At 39.0% G+C, this 18,418-nt stretch overlaps 1 protein-coding gene across 5 annotated transcripts in view; it reads left to right on the top strand.

The window, feature by feature from the left end:
• The window catches only part of Peak1 (pseudopodium enriched atypical kinase 1), a 209,360-nt gene that overhangs the window by 3,927 nt on the left and 187,015 nt on the right, over positions 1 to 18,418 (top strand). For 2 of the 5 annotated variants that reach the window (XM_048416723.3, XM_048416725.3), the window contains exon 2: positions 6,231 to 6,350. The exons of the other annotated variants lie outside the window; for them this stretch is intronic. The gene's annotated coding sequence lies outside the window, so the exon portion shown is untranslated. The remainder of the gene's footprint in view (positions 1 to 6,230; positions 6,351 to 18,418) is intronic. 5 annotated transcript variants of the gene reach the window in all.

Raw genomic sequence — 18,418 nt, 5'->3', positions numbered from 1 at the left:
CACTGCTACAAATTATCCTCTCTCATCCAGATGTATGCAGTGGCAATGCCTCTCATAAACGAATGAATGAATGAGTAGAGAAAAATTGAAGATTAAGGATGATTCTCATGTTTGTGTTAGAAGCTCCTAGGTAGATAGGGCCAAACCTAAAAGGAAAAGTCAACCATCTATGCCAGATAGAGCCCCGATGGAAAAACAACCCCCCCCACACCAAAAAAAAAAAAAAAAAAAACAGAGAAGCTGAGTGGGTTTGTTAGGGAGCTGAGAGGAGAATATTTCAAGGACTAGGAGTTGTCAACCTGTGTCCTACCATTTAAAAGGGCAAGTAAGATAAGGTTTGAATAAAGTCTGTGTGACGTGGAATTTAGAGTAATTTAGAGCAGTTAGCTACATTGTAATGCACTAAGGAGGTTGAAAAGTCCCAGACAGTTAGAAGTTTAGCTGAGAAGGATATAGTGTTTTCTTTTTTGGTTTTTCTTGACTGAGACATCTTGGAGCCCAGGCTGGCTTTTTACTAGCTAGTTGCCAAAGCCGATCTTGAACTGCTGATCTTTGTGCCTCTACCTCCCCAGCACTTGGATCACCACCGGCATTTGTCATCACACCCGAGAAAGCATGGTGTTTGTGATCAAGGACTCTGCAAGAAAATACAGGAAGCCAGATGCTGAGCATTTAAAGACGTTTGCCTTAAAATGTTTTTATGAATTGTCTTGGGCATGCTTATGTGGAATTTTGAAGAATCAATGGAGAGAAAGAAGAGTGGGGGAGGCAGGAGAGGTGAGCATAGAAGGAAAATGGGAGGAAGGGATGAGGAGGAGAGAGGAAGGAAGGAAATGAACATCCTGGACACAGGTAGAGAATTTGGCCTTGGGTATCTTAGTTTGGGTTTCTATTGTTGTAAATACCGTGACTAAAAGCAAGCTGAGGAATAAAGGGTTGATTTGGCTTACTCCTTCACATCACTGTTCCTTATTGAATAAAGTCAGGACCGGAACTCAAAGAGGGCAGAATCCGGAGGCGGGAACCTGATGCAGAGGCGTGGAAGAGTGCTGCTTATTGGCTTGCTCTCCATGGCTTGTTCAGCCTGTTTGGATTTAGTTAATTTCAGATGTAGTCAAGTTGACTACCAAGAATAGCCGTCACAAATGGCAAATATTACTTTTCAGCAAACAGAAGAGGTGGTAAAGGTTGCTGGACCGGAGGGTAAGTAAATTTGAAACTGATAGAGAGAGGGAAGGGAAAGAATTGCTAGGATGTCTTAGGTGATTTTGATTAGCCTTTAAGAATGAAAGGGAGTTGGTAGAACAGTTTGAAGGGAGTGGGAGTTTAGAAGAACTTGCAGGAGAGACTGGAGAGGGGAGAGGCAGAGAGACACAGGCCAGGAAACTGAAGAATGCTGAGGAACTGTTTGAGGTTGGAGACCTTGCTGTTGGGCTTCTGATTGTGTCTGTAGAGTCTATTCAGTATTCATGAGACCCTTATCTTACCATTGCATTCCTTGTTCCTAAGATAAACAGTGAGAGTTCAAACCTTACTGGTAAATTTCAGAGCCCAGTTTATTACCAACTTCTTTATAGATAACAGTTTGGTAGCAATACTTGAAGATAGTTAGGGAACTCAGGATACTCAGAATTGAACGTTGTATGAAGACTTGTGGACTCCATGATGGATCATGAGCAGATAACCTGGAGGGGCTCTCTGATTGGAGAAAAATGAAGGGCCTGAAAGGATATAGGTACCACTGTTAATCCAACCTCAGAAAGCATAGAATGAGCATAAAGCTGAAGAGCTAGTAGTGAGGCGTGGTAAGAGTACCTGCTATCTGCTGTATACTTCAGTACTATGTTCTAATCCCGAATCTAACCACACAGTGTGTTGTGATCCTTATGTGCTCGCCTTTGTCTGTTATAGAATATTATTTTAAGGTGTGTTACTTTGTTTATGCTGAAACATTTGTTTAATGATGCAAAGATATGCTTGATTAAATAAAATTCACCTGAGTTAGCAAGGAGCCGACCATAGGTTGTAAGGAGGAGCCAAGTGGAGAAGGGTTTTTAAGGAGGGGCGAGGCAAAACAAAACAAAACAAAACTAAACTTCTTGGGAGACAAGAGGAGGTGAGCTGCTTGCTACTCAGCCTCTGGGGAGCAGGATTCCACCTCAACCCCTTGAGTCTTGAGTCCTTTTGAGGGATAGAGATTTAGAGAAGTTCCTGTTGTAGCTTTGAAAGAGTCCGAGGAAACAGACTTTCCTCAGGCCAAGGCTCTTGTGGCCGAAATGCCGCTGGTAGTGGCCGAGTTGCCGTTTCTGACTAGGCTAGCTGTAGCTGAAAAGGCAGCAACCATTAAAAAAGAAAATGTCATTTATCATCCCCTAAGAGCAGTGCTTCTCAGTCTTCCTAATGCTCTTCTTTCTATGCATGGTTATATTTTCCGTTTTACCCTGTACTTCAAAAGGATATGGTTTGGAGAATGATGAGGGACTCTCTGAGTACCGGTTCCATCACTTGACAGTTTGCATTGGACATGCTATTTAACTTCTCTAATCCTCAGGTTCTTCATCTAAGGCAGCAGTTCTCAACCTGGGGGTCGCAACCCCTTTGCTGGGGGGGGGGAGGGATATGTTTTTGAATGACCCTTTCACAGGAGTTGCATAGCAGCAGACATCCTGCATTTCAGACATTTACATTACGATTTATAACAGTAGCAAAATTACAGTTCTAAAGTAGCAGCGAAAGTATTTTATGGTTGAAGGGTCAGCACAACATGAGGAACTGTATTGAAGGGTCGCAGCCTTAGGAAGACTGAGAAGCACAGATCTAAGGGAATTGCAGACGGTGTTTTCATTTTTAATTATTGCTACCTTTTAAGCTGCTGCTGTCGCAGTCAGGTTTGGGGACTAACTCCTTTACCCACTGATCCATCTCACCTGCCTGAGAGTAAGGTTTTAAAAATGGTGTCTGGGAAAGTGAATGGTGAGAGAGCGAATGAATATTTAGAAGAGAAAAAGAACCATGTATTTCCTGAAGGAGAGGTACGCCAGCTGTGCCCTAGGACTCCAGGCAAGCAGTGTGGATAGAAGAGTATAGCTAGATACAGTTGGAAAGAGACTGGATCTGAGCAGGCAGAGCCTGTAGACCATTGCAAGCACTGGTTTACTTTGGGAGATGAGTTAGAATTCTTACACAGTTCCGAGCAGAGGGCTGATGTACGAGACTTACTGTGTTTAAATATTTCTTTCTCATTGCTCTGGTGCTAGTCATCTAAAGAAGAGAGAACAGCAGCAAGACCGGCTAGGAGGCGTTCTTACAAGGCGTGGTTAACCAGCTGAGTTTGATGGCGCACACCTTCAGTTCCAGCACCCTAGTGAGACAGAGGCAGGAGGATCTCTTGTGAGTTTCAGGCCAGACAGGGCTGCATAATGAGACCTGTTTCAAAAACACACACAGGTTTTAATTAAACTGGGGCTTGAGGTATAGCTCAGTAGTAGCGTGCTTGCCTAGCATATGCAAGGCCCTGGGTTTGATCTCCAGCACTGCTGAAAAAGGAATCTGATAAGAGATGATGGTGTCCAACTGAGGAATTTATGAAAGGTGATTAGAACTGGACTTGTTTCTATTAGTGTTTGCCAACTTTAGCACTACTGATATTTTGGACTGGATAATTCTTTGCTTTGAGTGTTGTCTTGTATATTCTAGGAATTAAGCAGCATCCCACTAAATGTTAGTATCATCTCTTCAACTTGTGATAGTCAGAAGTATCTCTTAGACAGTGGGCAAAATTATCCCCATTATAAACCATTGACAAGTAGGTATCACCTAGTTTCCTTCAAAGTTATGCTTCATAGACATCCTACTAGAGATGGCAATTCAGCAGTTGAACTTACCAATCTAGATTTCACAGTAGACTATTCCAAGTCTTGTATATTTGAGAGTTCTCAATATCGATTAGATTACCTGAGATATGTGTAGCTAAAGAAGAGAAGACGTTTTCAAAGACTTACCTATGAATTGTTTCAGAGGTGAGGAGGAACCGTTTGGCAGTATATAGTCATAATAGGATGAATGTCATATCCATCATTAACAAATACTTATCCAGTACTCTCCATCTTCAAGATAATTGTGTTCGAGAATATTATTTTAAGGTGTGTGACTTTTGTTTATGCTGCACTTAGCTCTATGAAGATGTGATTTTTTTTTTGCCTGTCTAAAACACCTGATGGTTCTAATAAAGAGCTGAATGGCCAATAATGTGAGGCAGAGCAAGGATAGATAGGGTTAGCAGAGTATAAACAGAAGAAATGAGGAAGAGGAGGGAGTGAGCAAGAGAACAAGGAGAAGAGGACAACAACCCAGCAGCCTAGGTACACAGCAAGCCATGGAGAAAGGGAGGAAGGGAGGGGAGTGGGGAAAAATGTATAGCTCAATTTGTAGTGTGTGTGTGTGTGTGTGTGTGTGTTATCACCTGAAGTGGGGTAACAGTACAGTACCTACCTAGTAATGATTTAGGTGTGTCACTCTCAGGAACTATAAGAAAAATGAGAGATGTAAGTACTTTGTAGGGTAAGGGAGGTAGTCACAAGACTGCATTCTTAGTTCTCCCACTGAGTGGTTGGCAAAGCTGTTGCTCTTTTCTATATCCCACTTTTATATCCCAACGAATTTATTAGTTGTGAGAAACCTAAGCATACTTCTGCGCTGACTGCAGTGACCCTCTCTGTGTGGAGTGCAGACTGTTAGCCCAGTCCCTAGCACTTAGTAGATGACCACTTGTTGAAGGAAGGGATCTCAAGATACTTGACCTGTATGGGCACAGACATGAAGATTTAATTAGCTTGTTTGAAAAAATGTTAGATACTAAAAACTTTAGTTGCAAGTCAGACTTAGGTCAAAATAAAATAAACCTGCATGGTAATGCCCTCATTTTAGTCCCTATTAACCCACAATTACTATCTTTCAAGTAACTCAGAAACCTATCCTCTAGGAGTAGTAAAGGATTCTAATTTCAGAGTTCAACCTGACTGGGTTTGAACCCTTGGCTTAGCTATTGCTAATTGGGTGACTTTAACTTAGATTCCTAACAATGCTTTGGTCTCCTCATTTGTAAGATGGTGGCAGTGTTCATATCTATGGTATGGGGGCTGTGAATGAAATTAGCATGCTTGTCGTGCACAGAAACAAATACTTGTAAGTTACTTAAACTGTTACTCTAAAATACTGAGACTGATATTTTAGAGGTTTTTAGTTTTCTAGAAAATTATGTGCTGAGTGTTAGTAAGAAAAGAAACCCTATTTGTGTTCCAGAAGAAAACACTGATAGTAACAATTCCAGAACAGTTACAGTGATGTGCTTGATTTATGGGTGATGGCTTTTTTTTCTTTTCCTTTTTCTTTTTCTTTTTCTTTTTTCTTTTTTTCGAGACAGGATTTCTCTGTAGTTTATGGTGTCTGTCCTGGAAACTAGCTCTGTAGACCAGGCTGGCCTCGAACTCACAGAGTTCGATTAAAGGCATGCGCCACCACTGCCCGGCTGATGGCTTTTTTTTTTTTTTTAAAAAAACTTCTTTTTGTTCTTGCCATTTTTCTCTTCTCATTTGCTAGCAGATTGTTACTGAATGCTTACCTGGGCTTTAGTGGACATTCTGCTTTCTGGGTCCTCTGGAAGCATAGCATTGTGGTTCCAGCTGGTGAATTCTGGGCCAGATTACCAGATGTTGATTCTCATGTCTGCCATTTGTAAGCTGTGCCCGTGGGAAAATAATTTTCTTAGTTTTCTTCTGTGTCCTCATTCTCTTTCTACAGTCACTCAAGGACCAAGAGAGTTTTTTTAGTGAGCTAACATTGGAAGTATAGTTAGTATCATGTATTTGTTAAACAATACAGAACACGGTATAAATATCATATTTAGAAGTAAATGATACTTTATAGTTTTCCAGTTGACTATCGCTCTTTCCATTGTTTACAGTTAGGGCTTCCTCTTTAATTTTCAAAGTAGATTTGGTCATCTTATAACAAGGGAAGAACAATGATGCGACTCTTAGACAGTGGAGTAATGGACGTCTGAAAGGATGAAACCCTGCCTTCCTCACAGGTGTTGGGGGGGCAGTAGGAAGAAAGACTTAAAGTACTGGCCAGGCAGTAGAAAGTATTTTACTAATGCCACCCATTTCTTATCTCTACCTTTTGGGGACAGTGGTAACCACGGTGGTAAACTTTGCCATCAAATATTTCAGGAAAACTCCTGGAAGTTAAAAGAGCTTGCGGGTTTCCAGACTGCATAAGGAGGTTAGCGTGCTGAGCAATGAGACAGAGGAGGAACCTGCTGCTTGATAACCTTTTCTGATCTTTGCTGGGTAAGAACATATTTAAATAGCTTCTTTATGCTCCTTTCTGTACAAATGAAACTTGTTGAATGGTAGCATCTGTGAGTCTGTAAACCACACCAACAGTAGCACAGAAATATTCTATAAATAGAGTATTTCTAATTTAGGGAGTTAAACTTTTGAATTCTTGAATTTTATTTCGTGTATTTTCTAAATGAAATGTGTAAGCAGAATTTGACTCCTATTATTTATAATAATTGTAGTTCTTTCCCCCAATTCTGCCTTCCAAATGTTTAGCAAAAGAATCTTGTCATCGGAAACACTGTGTTTTATATCTTTTGCAAAAGGCAACTACAGGGCTTTACAAAGGACTGAATGCTAATTCTCTCTTATCTCCTCTGCATCTGTGTGGTCTGTATTTTCATGGACTTGCTATCTGACTAGGCCAGACTGAGTCCTGCTGTACATAAAGACCTCCATCGGACTCTCCATCCTTTTCCCCTGAAGATCTTAAATGTAGTTTGACATTATATATTACACCACACATTTAAAAAAGTAATAGCCTTTTAAAATTATTATTATTAATTAACTAATTTTTTGTTTCTTTCAAGACATGATTTCTCTGTGTAGTCCTGGCTGTCCTAGAACTTGCCTCTGGAGTACTGGGATTAAAGGCATCTGCCCAGCATATTAATAATTTTAGAAAGCTGAACGAGATGTCTCAGCACTCAAGAGGCAAAGGCAGGTAGATCTCTTAAGAGTTCAAGAACTGAACTAGTGTACATAGTGAATGAGACCCTGTCTTTTAAAAATAAGAAAAGCTTTTTCAAAAATTTGTTTCTATTTTTAATTGTGGTGGGGGAGGGTATGGCATGTGCACATGAATGCATTTGCCCACAGAGATAAGAGGATATGGGATCCCCTAGAGCTGGAGTTACAAGAGGTTGTTAGCTTCGTAGTATTGTTGCTGGGAATTGAACTTGGGGCTTCTGTAAGAGCAGTATGTACTCTTAGCTGTGGAACCGTCTCCTCAACACTCCCTACCCCAATTAGTAACTTTTCAGATAAAAGAATTTATTGTTATAGAAAAAATATGGACTAAAATGGAACATAGAATAAAAGGGAATATCTGTCCTTCCATCTAGAGATAATTAGTACTAATAATTTGATGCTTTCATTCATCCAGTTTTTTAGTGTGTATACATTCCAAAATATCTAATTGATATTCTACAAAATAAAGTGGGAATATGGTTTATGTGTCGACTATAATCAGTAGAATGAGCTGGCCATCCAGTGATAGGTATGTGGGAGCTGGAGTGGTGTAGGAGATGCAACTTCACACTTAGTGTAGGGCTTCTTTTCGTTTACCAAAATGGTATTTCTTTTCTCTCTTCACACTGCTAAACTATGTATGTTAAATGGATGTTTGAAGTAGCTCCTTCTTTTAATAATCTGATAAACTTTTTTTCCTGATGATTTATCATTTTAAAAAAACTCACCTCTCTGATGCTAAGAACTGACAATCAGAACTGACAAGGATTTATTAGTAGTTTATGTCCTTGATAATTTCAAAATATGTCTCAAATCTCTTACCAGTGCTGTCTAGTAGAACTGATATCAGCCACATAAGTAACTTCTAGCTTCTAGGGCTCACATTTTAAATAGTATAAATAGATGAAGCAAATCTTTATGATGTATCTTTTTTTGTTGTTTTTTGAGATAGGGTTTTTCTGTGTAGCCCTAGCTATCCTAGAACTCTTTCTGTAGACCAAGCTAGCTTCGAACTCACAGAGATCTGACAACCTCTGCCTCCCAAGTGCTAGGATTAATGGCGTGTGCCATCACCGACTAGTTTATGATGCATCTTAATTGAATAAAAGTTTTTCCACATTTTGATTTTAATTTAAATTTTTGTCTTTAAAATCTGTTGTATATTTTTCAAATACAGCCCATCTTTGTTCAGGCTAACTGCATTTTAAGTGCTCAGTAGCTACATGTGGGTACTGTTAGCTCAGTTCTAGAACATATAATTTTTCCCATAATATGCAATAAACCATCACTTCACAGGTACTCTGGAGGATTATATGAGAGTAAAACAGCAAAGCCAAGATGCCCTGTGGATGCTGAATGCTCATTCTTGTGCCTCATGAGAGTTTTTTCTAAAGCTTTGCCTCAATAAAATTTTATATTTGCATATTTGTAGACCTGCATGTCACACATCTGTGTTGAAGTTGCAGTTCTCTATAAGCTAGTTGGAGATTCTACTTACAATTTTCAGAATATTCTCTGAGAAGAATTCCATCTTCAAGGAATTTATATAACTAAGTTTTAGAAATGCACCTTCTAAAGTAGCTTGACACCTGAGGAAAATAAATGCTGCGGCGGCTTCCCTGGAGGGGATCCCTTCATGGAGTAAGTAGTAAATGCACACTACACATATTACACATGCCTTATAGTTCTATATGCACACACATCATAGTCTTATTAATCATAAGAATAGCAACTAGTGCTAGAGATGTAGGCCAAATGGTAGAATTCTTGCCAAGCATGAACCCTGCATTGCCCATCACAAATCTCAGCAGTCTCAAGGTGTAGGTCAGACCAGATGTTTAGGATCATGCTCCGATATATTGAAACCGTGTCTCAAAGGCAAAAATTAAAGTAATTCTCTCTTTTAAAAAATGAATTGAGTGGGGCTGGAGAGGCGCCTCAGCAGTTAAGAGCACTGGTTGCTCTTCCAGAGGACCAGGCTCAATTCCCAGCACCCCTATGGTGGGTGGTTCATAACTATCTGTAAACTATAGTTTCAGGAGGTGTCCCCCCACCTTTCTGACCTCTGAAGAAACCAGGAGTGGACATGATGACCAGACACATATGTAGGCAAAATATCCATAAACATAAATAGATCTAAAAAATTTTACGAATGAATTGGACATTATAAGAAATTTGTTGTCTATTGCATTTTATAATGGAAAAGTATTTTTTTTGTTGTTTATTTTAATTTTAATCTTTTTGCTTACTTAGATACAGTTTGTTATGTAGCCTAGACTGCACTTGAATCTTTGCAAACTGCTCTTAGTTTTGCAAGTACTGGGACCACAGGCATGCATTATCATTTCTTTCAAAAGAGGGCTATTAAACAATTTTTGGGGTTTATTTTATTTTTAATTTGTGCATAAAAATCCTGTAATATTGATAAACTGCATTTTGTTCTTTTATAGAGAACATACAAATTCACTGGAGGCCAAAATGGTGGCTTCAGAGTAGCAACATTTTAAGTACTCAGAATATAATTCTGTTCTTCAGAAAAGACCACAAATATGAATTGACTTTCTTATTTCTATAATAATGAGAGCACGCTCTTCGTCCTCTGTGAGATATGCAGCACTTCAGAAAATTTTAAAGTAAAACAACAACCTAATGTAGAGCCAATAATAATATCCACCCAGGACAGCATTTGAAAATGTTCATGAAAACATTAGCTTTTTCTAGCATCAGCTAGAAGGGCTTATAACTGCCTACTCACTGAATCATCTGCAGCAACTGAAAGTTCGGATGCTTCTCGTTTGTTAGTGGTTTCTTTCCTTCCTTCCTTTCCTCCCTTTGTTCCTCCGTCCCTCCCTCTCTCTCCGACTCCCTCCTTCCTTCCTTCATAGTAAAGTGGCTTGCTTTACCTGCCTCGAATCAAGTAAGTCTTACAGTGTCATTGCTTCCAGTTTAGAAAGCAGAAAGAGATGAATGCTAGTGCTCAGCTTGTTTTCTTTCTCTTCAGTCTAGCCCCCCCCCACATTTAGCATGAATCTTCCCACCCCAATTAATCCAATCTAGAAACTCTGCAGGCATGACCAGAAGTTTGTTTCCATGATGTATTAATCAGAGTTCTCTAGAGAAACAGAACTGCTAGAATGAATGAATGTCTGTCTTGTCTGTCTGTCTGTCTGTCTATCAAGTAGGGTTTTTCAGAGTGGCTTACAGGCTGTCTCTCCAACAATGGTTGTCTCTCAAATCCAGTAATTCAGTAGTTGTTCAGGCCACAAGGCTAGATTTCTCAGCTGGAAATCAGTATCCTCAGAATCCTGAAGAAGTAGGCTCTACTGCTGGTGAGGGAATGAAATTGCAAGTAAGATGGAGGGCATGCAGGCAAAGAGCAAGAATTCCCTGGTATAGGCGACCAGAAGTTGTTGCCCAGACTTAAGGTGGGTCTTTCCACTTCAAATGGTCCGATCAAGAAAAATCCCTCACAGATGCACCCAACAGCTTTGGTTTTAGTTAAAACTCCAAATGTAATCAGGTTGACAACTAACAATAGCCATCACATATGATGATTCTAAGTCCCGTCAAGTTGACAATGAATTAATAGCAGTTTCTTTAAGAATATTACTGTAGCCTGGCTGTACTAGTAAACACTTTTAATCCCAGCACTTGGGAGGCAGAGGCAGGCAGATCTCTGTGAGTTCAAGGCCAGCCTGGTCTACAGAGTGAGTTCCAGGACACTCTATGCTATGCAGAGAAATCCTATCTTGAAAAATAAAAAAACAAACAAAACAAAACATGAATATTACTGTAAATTGTTAATCTATAAAACACATAAATGAATTATAGAGTATGTATATTTGTTTATAGTGTTCAATCTACTTCCAATTACCACTGGATTTTCAAAATATAAGGATTTTTCATCTGTTATAATTTAAGAACTGTATTATAAATTAGGAAGAGTTTTTAAGTTCATACCACTTCAAAGGCTTTTGCTTTTCATCATTTGAATATTAGGGTGGATTACATAACTCAGCTGACAGAGTGCTTGCCAGTCATGCAGGAAATGCTGGTTTTAGTCTGTGACACTGCATAACCCAGGTGTAGTGGCATACAGAAGTTCAAGGTTATCCTTGGCTGTGTAGTAAGTTCAAGGCCAGTCTGAGATACTTGAAACTGTCTTTAAAAAGAAAATTGTGCCTGGTATTTAGTCATATTTTTAGTGAATACTGTTAAATGAGCAATATGTGAGTGTAACATGAATTCTAATTGTTCTTAATAATAAAATATATTAGTGTGTGAAAGCCAAGGGATCAGAGAAACAGAGCAGCTAGTCACTAGAGAGACCTTTTACCTCTACTGAATTCTCAGACATAAGGGGTGATCCTGTCTCTATGAATCCTCAGACTGCATGCTCAGACTGAATCCTCAGACTGCCTCTGAACTCCTGTCTCCTCCCGTCCTATGTTCCTCTCTCTGCCCAACCATATCACTCCTGTCTCCACCTCCCTATTGCTAGGATCACTTTTGTGTGAGCTCTGTTTCTCTTTTTGACAGATTCAATCTTGTGTTGCCCAGGGTGGCCTTGAACTCAAAGAGATCTGTTTGTTTCTAGCCTCCTGAGTGCTGAGATTAAAGGTGTATGCCACCACTGCCTGGCCTCTTTGGCTAGCCTAGTGGCTTACCTGTGCACTCTGCTATTCAGGCAGGTTTTGTTAGCTTACAAATAATCACTACATTTTCCCTTTTTGTCTAAAAACAGAAGGCTATAACTAATATAAGAAAAACTATATAAAATAGGTACAGTAACTGTTTACAATGTATATAGGCAATCAATATATCTACAATGTTTAGTACATTTTGCATTTGACAAATTCTGAGAAAAGACTTAATTATCTATCCCATCTTAGTGAGTCCATAGTCTTGTACCTAATTTACTTTCTGTCATAACTTGTATTACCATCCAAAACTATTTTTTGATATCTCTTAACCTTATACACCTCACACCCCTTTAGTGAGTTTCTTTTCTGAGTCTGGTAAAGAAGAAAAGCTATAACTATCTAGTATTCAACTCCCCTAGAGACCTGAGAAGGAAATAATATTAACTGAGTAAGCAGGAAGTGTGATCAAGCAATTTCCAAAAAAAAGATGAGAAATCATAGAGATAGCTGGCTGCCTGTAAAGTTACCCAAGGTTCCTTTGCAACATTGGTCATCCATCTTCGGCCTACAGGCCTAGGTTATTCAACAGACTTTTATATGAAGCAGGATTTTTGAAGGAATGTCCTGCCTTGTATTGGCATGGTTTGGTAGTCACTCTCTTTTGTGTCCTGCTTGTCCAATTAGAACAACATACTATCAGCAGTCAAGTCAAGGGCACTTTCTTGCCTAATGGCTTATTTTTGCTGCAAAGAAAGTAAAATCCATGTAGAGTTTCTTTGATCCTATCATCTTCTCCAAAGTAGATTGGTGCTGCCAAGAGCAGACATGTCTCATTGTCATAAAATAAAAAAACCTATGTTATTAAGACATCTTAAATGCTATATTCTGTAAGGTCTCTGAAGTCTTTGAAGGTGATCTGTCTATCTAAAAATATATCTCTGTTTGACCTTGTAAACATACCTAATATGACTAAGTTCGATTGTAATAGATGACTAATTACTAACCTGAATTTTCTTATTATCCTAAATAGTAATAATAACTTTTAAGGACTAGAAATTTTCATTACATTGTTAAATGAGTTGTATCAGTACAATACTTGGAACAAGATTAGAAATGTATGTATATTGTAACAAAATTAATCTCAAAATTTGTATCAGTATACAAAATTTGTATACAATATATAAAAGTCCAATCCAGTGTAAAACCAGTAGTTGCTTTTTAAAAGTAGATTGAATAATCTACTGTTTTTTCTTATATCTGTATCCTCCTCTTTTCTTTTTAGAGTAGATTCAATAATCTACCCTTTTATCCAAACTTATCTGTATCCCTCTTTTTTCTTTTCAAAACAAGAACCCTGAATCTAATCTCCTTTGTTAGCTTTTTTTCTGACTATTACCAATAACTTATAACCATCCCCCTTAAACAATGACAAATATCCATAACCCGTTGAATGACCAAAAACCATCCATCCCACCTCCTGGGAATGTGGGTGTCATATTCTTAAATTTACATCCTGCTGTCTGGGGGTGAAGGCATCTGTAGGGGATCCTGCAAAGAAAAATTTGGATAAATTGTCAAGTCCTGGGAGAGGTAGCTGCATCTTTTGTTGTCCAGTCTCTGCATATTGGGAAAGTGCAGGGCTTGTCTCCTGGCTAGAACAGTCTGTGAGGCCGGAGCACTCAGCTAGCCACCCTGAAATTGTCCTGAGCAGTTTGTAGTCCAAAGCCGATCTTCAGGTGGTGTTTTTCAGCTTAGTGGTGTTATCATAGTCCTGGTGGAATTGTTGTGGGGCCCCATCCTCCGTTTGGAGACTTTAAAGGGCACTGTTAGGTGTGGTCATGGTTCACTTCAGAAAACTGATAGAGACTCAAACCCGAAATCATGTACAGGAAGGTAGATGAAGTCTTATTCTATAATTAGTACTCTATATGACCATTAATATCATAACATAAAGTTTAAAATATATGTATATTTAATCTTATAATTTTTGAGATAATATTTATATCTTAAGAAAAGCTGTTAACAAGTCAAAATAACACCAAAGGATAATGAGATTAGTGGTAATAAAATAGTCCTTTAATTTTGTTTTTTTCTTCTTTTCCATATCAGGTGGCTCTTCTGACATGAGACAGATTTTGGATTTTACTTTAACAAGCATGCTTGGGTTTGGAGAAGGAGAGAGCCACCCTCCAACTCCAAATCTAGTTTTTTTGTGCTGTTCTAATAAGGCATCAGCTTCACACTGTATTTTCATGCTGTCCCTATCATTAGATTTAAAAATGTAATGTTTTGCTTGAAGTCATCCTATGCTGTTAAAGGTCATGTTTGAAGAATGAGGAAGCAGGTCTTAGTACCCCAGAGAGCCTGTCAATGTATGAGTTTTTCCACTTCCGGTCAACCATATGTAAACAAAAGACCATTATTGCCACGATTGAGGTCATCTACCAATGGATTAATCACAACATCAAAAAGTTCCTTCTTAGTGCCAAATACCCGCTTAAATGAATCCGTATTCTCAGTATAGTCTGCATTTCTGTTGATTCAGTGTTGCTCAGGAATCTGGACCTGCACAGTTGTATTATTGATGACATCTGCACAGCATTCTTGATCAGGAAAACTTGGTGGGCTTACCCTACAGTACACCCCAACTGGATCGTTAAGGTTTGTCTGAGATCCTTTTTTATTACAGGTTTCCTGGGCATCTTAGCTTTCCGGGAAATGTGATGATCCCATTGTTTTCAGTGAATCTTGACTCAAGTGAAAACCTCTTGGCAACTGAGTCAAATATCCAACTTTGACCTGGAAACCATTAAAACAAAAACTATGAGGACCATCCTGATAGTCTTCATTCATTGTTGAAAGGACATATAGGATGGCATGATGAGGTTATACGGCATCCAGGAAAGCCAAGGCAAGGACTCACATGCAAACCTGGAGCCGGGAAGTGAAACGGAGAAGCACGGAGGAACTCTACTTGCTGGCTTTCTGTGAGGGTTGGACTTTTAAAGCACAGATCTTGTTTAGGACTAAGGGATTGTATTCCTCTTTGTAAGTGATGGCATTTTGGTTTTATGTAGTCCCATGCCGACAGCCCAGGGCTGAGCTGCCTCATCAGCTGTGTCACTTGCTGCTAGGGTTACCAAGAGGCTCCTTACTACCCAAGCTACCCAAGAATAATGAGAGAGGTCATAAATGAGTCTTTTGAGTCTGTGAAGTTGAGGATCCAAGAAACTTGTGACATTAAACTGAAGTAGGTGTTGCATGGGAACCATCACAGTCCTAGCCAACTACAACAACAGCAATAACAACTTCTCCTTTTTAAAAAAAACATAATAAAAAGCTTGAGACAGGATCCCATGATAGAGCTCGGACTAGTGTGGTACTTGCTTTGTAGACCAGGCTGGCCTCAAATTCAGAGATTGATTCATCTCTACTTCTGGAATGCTGACATGAAAGGTCTGTGCTACTGTATCCAGTCTTAGCAAACATTTGAGCTTATCTCTACAGAGGCAAAATTATCTTTGGTTGTAGCATCTTGGAAGAAATTGCTAGAATTTGCCTGTCGTGTCTCAGGAAAAGCAGCGAGTCAGTTTGTTGGCCTGTTTAAGAGTTTTGGATCTGCAGTGAAGCCTCTTTGTTGGAATCTTGGCACTGACATTTCCTCATGTGTGGTCTTGAGCAAGTTGCTTGTTTGTGTCTAAGCTACCTGATCTATAAAATGGAAATAGCTCAGTACCCAGTTAATAGAATCATTTCTGGACTAGTATAGGCAAAGGGCTTAGAACATGTGTGATACTCAATAAATATTAATATTTACCTGATCCAGAGAAAGTCGTACTTTTTTCTCTGTTGTGATGGTAGAGATGGAGCCCAGGGCCTCACACATATTAGACATGTGCTCTAGCATTAGCCTGTATCTGTACCTCATACTTTTGTTTTTCATCGTCTTTCTGATCTGCTGCCCTAAGCAAGCTGAGGTGGTTTAGAGGTGTGGATGATCATATGGGACGCCTATCTAGACCTGCCTGTGTCATGAAGTGAGGTGTATGATAATGGTACATGGTATCAGCTTCTAATGCTCTCATCTATCACTGTATTCCATGTAGAAAACATGTGGATCTTTACACTAGCCAACTCCAATTGTCCCTAAAGAAAGTCATGCTAAATTTGATGGTGTCATAATTTTTAATATTCAGAAATTCTAAATTTTTTACTATGAAATAACATTTTTCCCTTGCCCCTTTCTTTTGCTTATACAGTTGAGTGGATATGATGCTCCACTTCCCACACAGATACCCAAATAACTGACTGCTAAAATATTAGATATCTATGTCAGCACGTAACTTATGCTTTGTTATTCCATATTAGACAATCTTCATTATTATCTGGGTTTGAACTCCCCGTTTGCTGATCTTTAGGTTTTATTTATGGGACAAGATTTTTTTCCAAATTTAATAAAAGCACCAACTTCATAGGGTTATTATAAGGATTAATAATGAATTGTTGGTCTAGTACCTCCATCTAATAAGTTGCAGGTATTGTGAAGGTAATATACTTATCATCATAAGTTTAGCGTAGGTTTCAAATCAGTGATGAAATAGTACGTGAACCAGGAGTGATAGTATACACGCTCACTTCCAACAATAGCTAGGGGTTGAGCCAGGAGGGCTGCTGTGCATGAGTTTGTTCTAGGCTAGCCTGAGCTATAGTATAGGTCCCTGTTTTAACACCTCCATCCTATACCTAGAAGGAGGACAACACTAACTAGCTCTCATGTAGGTCTAAATACAATATCATAACTACTTGTAGTAGCCTTTCTTTTATAGTTAGTCTCTCTCTCTCTCTCTCTCTCTCTCTCTGTGTGTGTGTGAGAGTACATGTGTGTGATAGGTACATAGCTAGTGTATACATGCATAAAGAGGCCAGAGGTCTATGTTGGGTACTTCCCATAATTGTTCTCCACCTTATTCATTGAACCTGGATCTCAGTGATTCAGCTAAACCATCTGGCTAGCAGGTTTAGGGACCTCTCTGCCTCATCAACACTTTAATTAAAGATCTGTGCTGTACTGTGGATCTGAACTTGGATCTTCATGCTTGTGTGCTAAGCACGTTACTGACCGAGACATCTCCAACCCTCTATCTTCTAGGGCATATAAGAATGCTCTAATCTATAGTATGATTTGTGATTTGATTTCCTAGCTGGTCTCTGCCCAGATGTTGTAAGCCAGATATCCATTTTATATTCCTCTTCTATGATAAAACTAGAAAATGTGACCTAAACACTCTTTAATTGAAGGCAGAACTGGAAAGTACCTTTAGTAGTTGTTTTTTGTTTTTTTTTTTTGAGGCAGGGATCTTACCATGTTACCCTTGCTGGCCTTGAACTCTATGTAGACCAGGCTGGCCTGGAGATGGCAGTGCTTCACCTGCCTTTGCCTCCCAGCGCTGGAATTAAAGGCGTGGGTCACCACACTCAGCTTAACAATCCAAAAATGTTTGGCAGGAAATAGTCTAGACTGTCTAAACAGAAACTTTTATATGTAATCATGGTTATAAAATACTGTTTCCCATTTTCCTAGATTTACTATATTTCTTAATTTGATCGGGTGATAGAGGCCATGGCAGAACTGCATTATATCCATTTACAGATGAAGGAGCTCTGCGGCTCAGATGCCTAAATAGTTTACCTGAAATCACACACACTCAGACTGATGAGGTAGCTCAGGAAGTAAGTTTTTGCTGTCAAGGCTGATGTCCTGAGTTCAATCCTTGGGATTTACATTGTTTGTTAACTTCCACAAATGCACACATGTATGTTGTAATATAAAAATGAATTTATTTAGCTGGGCAATGGTGGCACATGCCTTTAATCCCAGCACTTGGGAGGCAGAGGCAGGCGAATCTCTTGAGTTCTAGGCCAGCTTGGTCTACAGAGCGCATTCCAGGATAGCCAAGGTTGCTACACAGAGAAACCCTGTCTCAAAAAACCAAAAAATAAAGTAAAATAAAAAAAGAAAAAAATATTTTGTCACTTTTCCTCTTTTACTTAAAATTGAGAAGTTAAATTGCAGAATGGGGGTATGTCTTAGTGGTAGAGTACTCATCTAGCACGTATACAGATCTGGTTTGATCCCCAGCTCTATAGAACAAAAATCTGAATTGCATAATTAGGTCAAAGTTTTCTCTAAAATATACCATATTGCTATGACTAAAGTAGAATAGGTAAAAGAAGACAAATAAGTAGGAAAAAGTTGTGGAAAAGGGTAAATTGGTTGATTTAATCCACTATAAAAGAATGGAAATATGGGTTGGAGAGATGGCTCAGTGGTTAAGAGCACTTGGTACTCCTGCAGACTGCAGGACCTGAGTTTTGTTCCTAGCACTCACATGACAGCATGCTCCCTCTAATAACTCCAGTTCCACGTGATTTGATGCTCTCTTCTGGCCTTTATGGGTACTGCACACTTGTGCTACATTTACATACATGCAGAAATAACACTAATACACATAAAATATGTAAATCTTAAAAAAAATTGAAACAGCAGAAAATATCATTGAGGTACCCTGGCCATTAAAACAATTCAGAGAAGATTTGAGGAGTCTGATGAATGATTATTTTTTGGTAGTGTGTAGGGTTTAACTTGGTATACTAGTTATTCTTTTTACTGTTGTGACAAAATAC

Source organism: Myodes glareolus, chromosome 4, assembly GCF_982192425.1.
Source record: "Myodes glareolus chromosome 4, mMyoGla1.1, whole genome shotgun sequence".
Lineage (NCBI taxonomy): Eukaryota > Metazoa > Chordata > Mammalia > Rodentia > Cricetidae > Myodes > Myodes glareolus.
The sequence above is the reverse complement of the archived record's forward strand: the minus strand, read 5'-3'. Positions and strand labels throughout refer to the sequence as shown.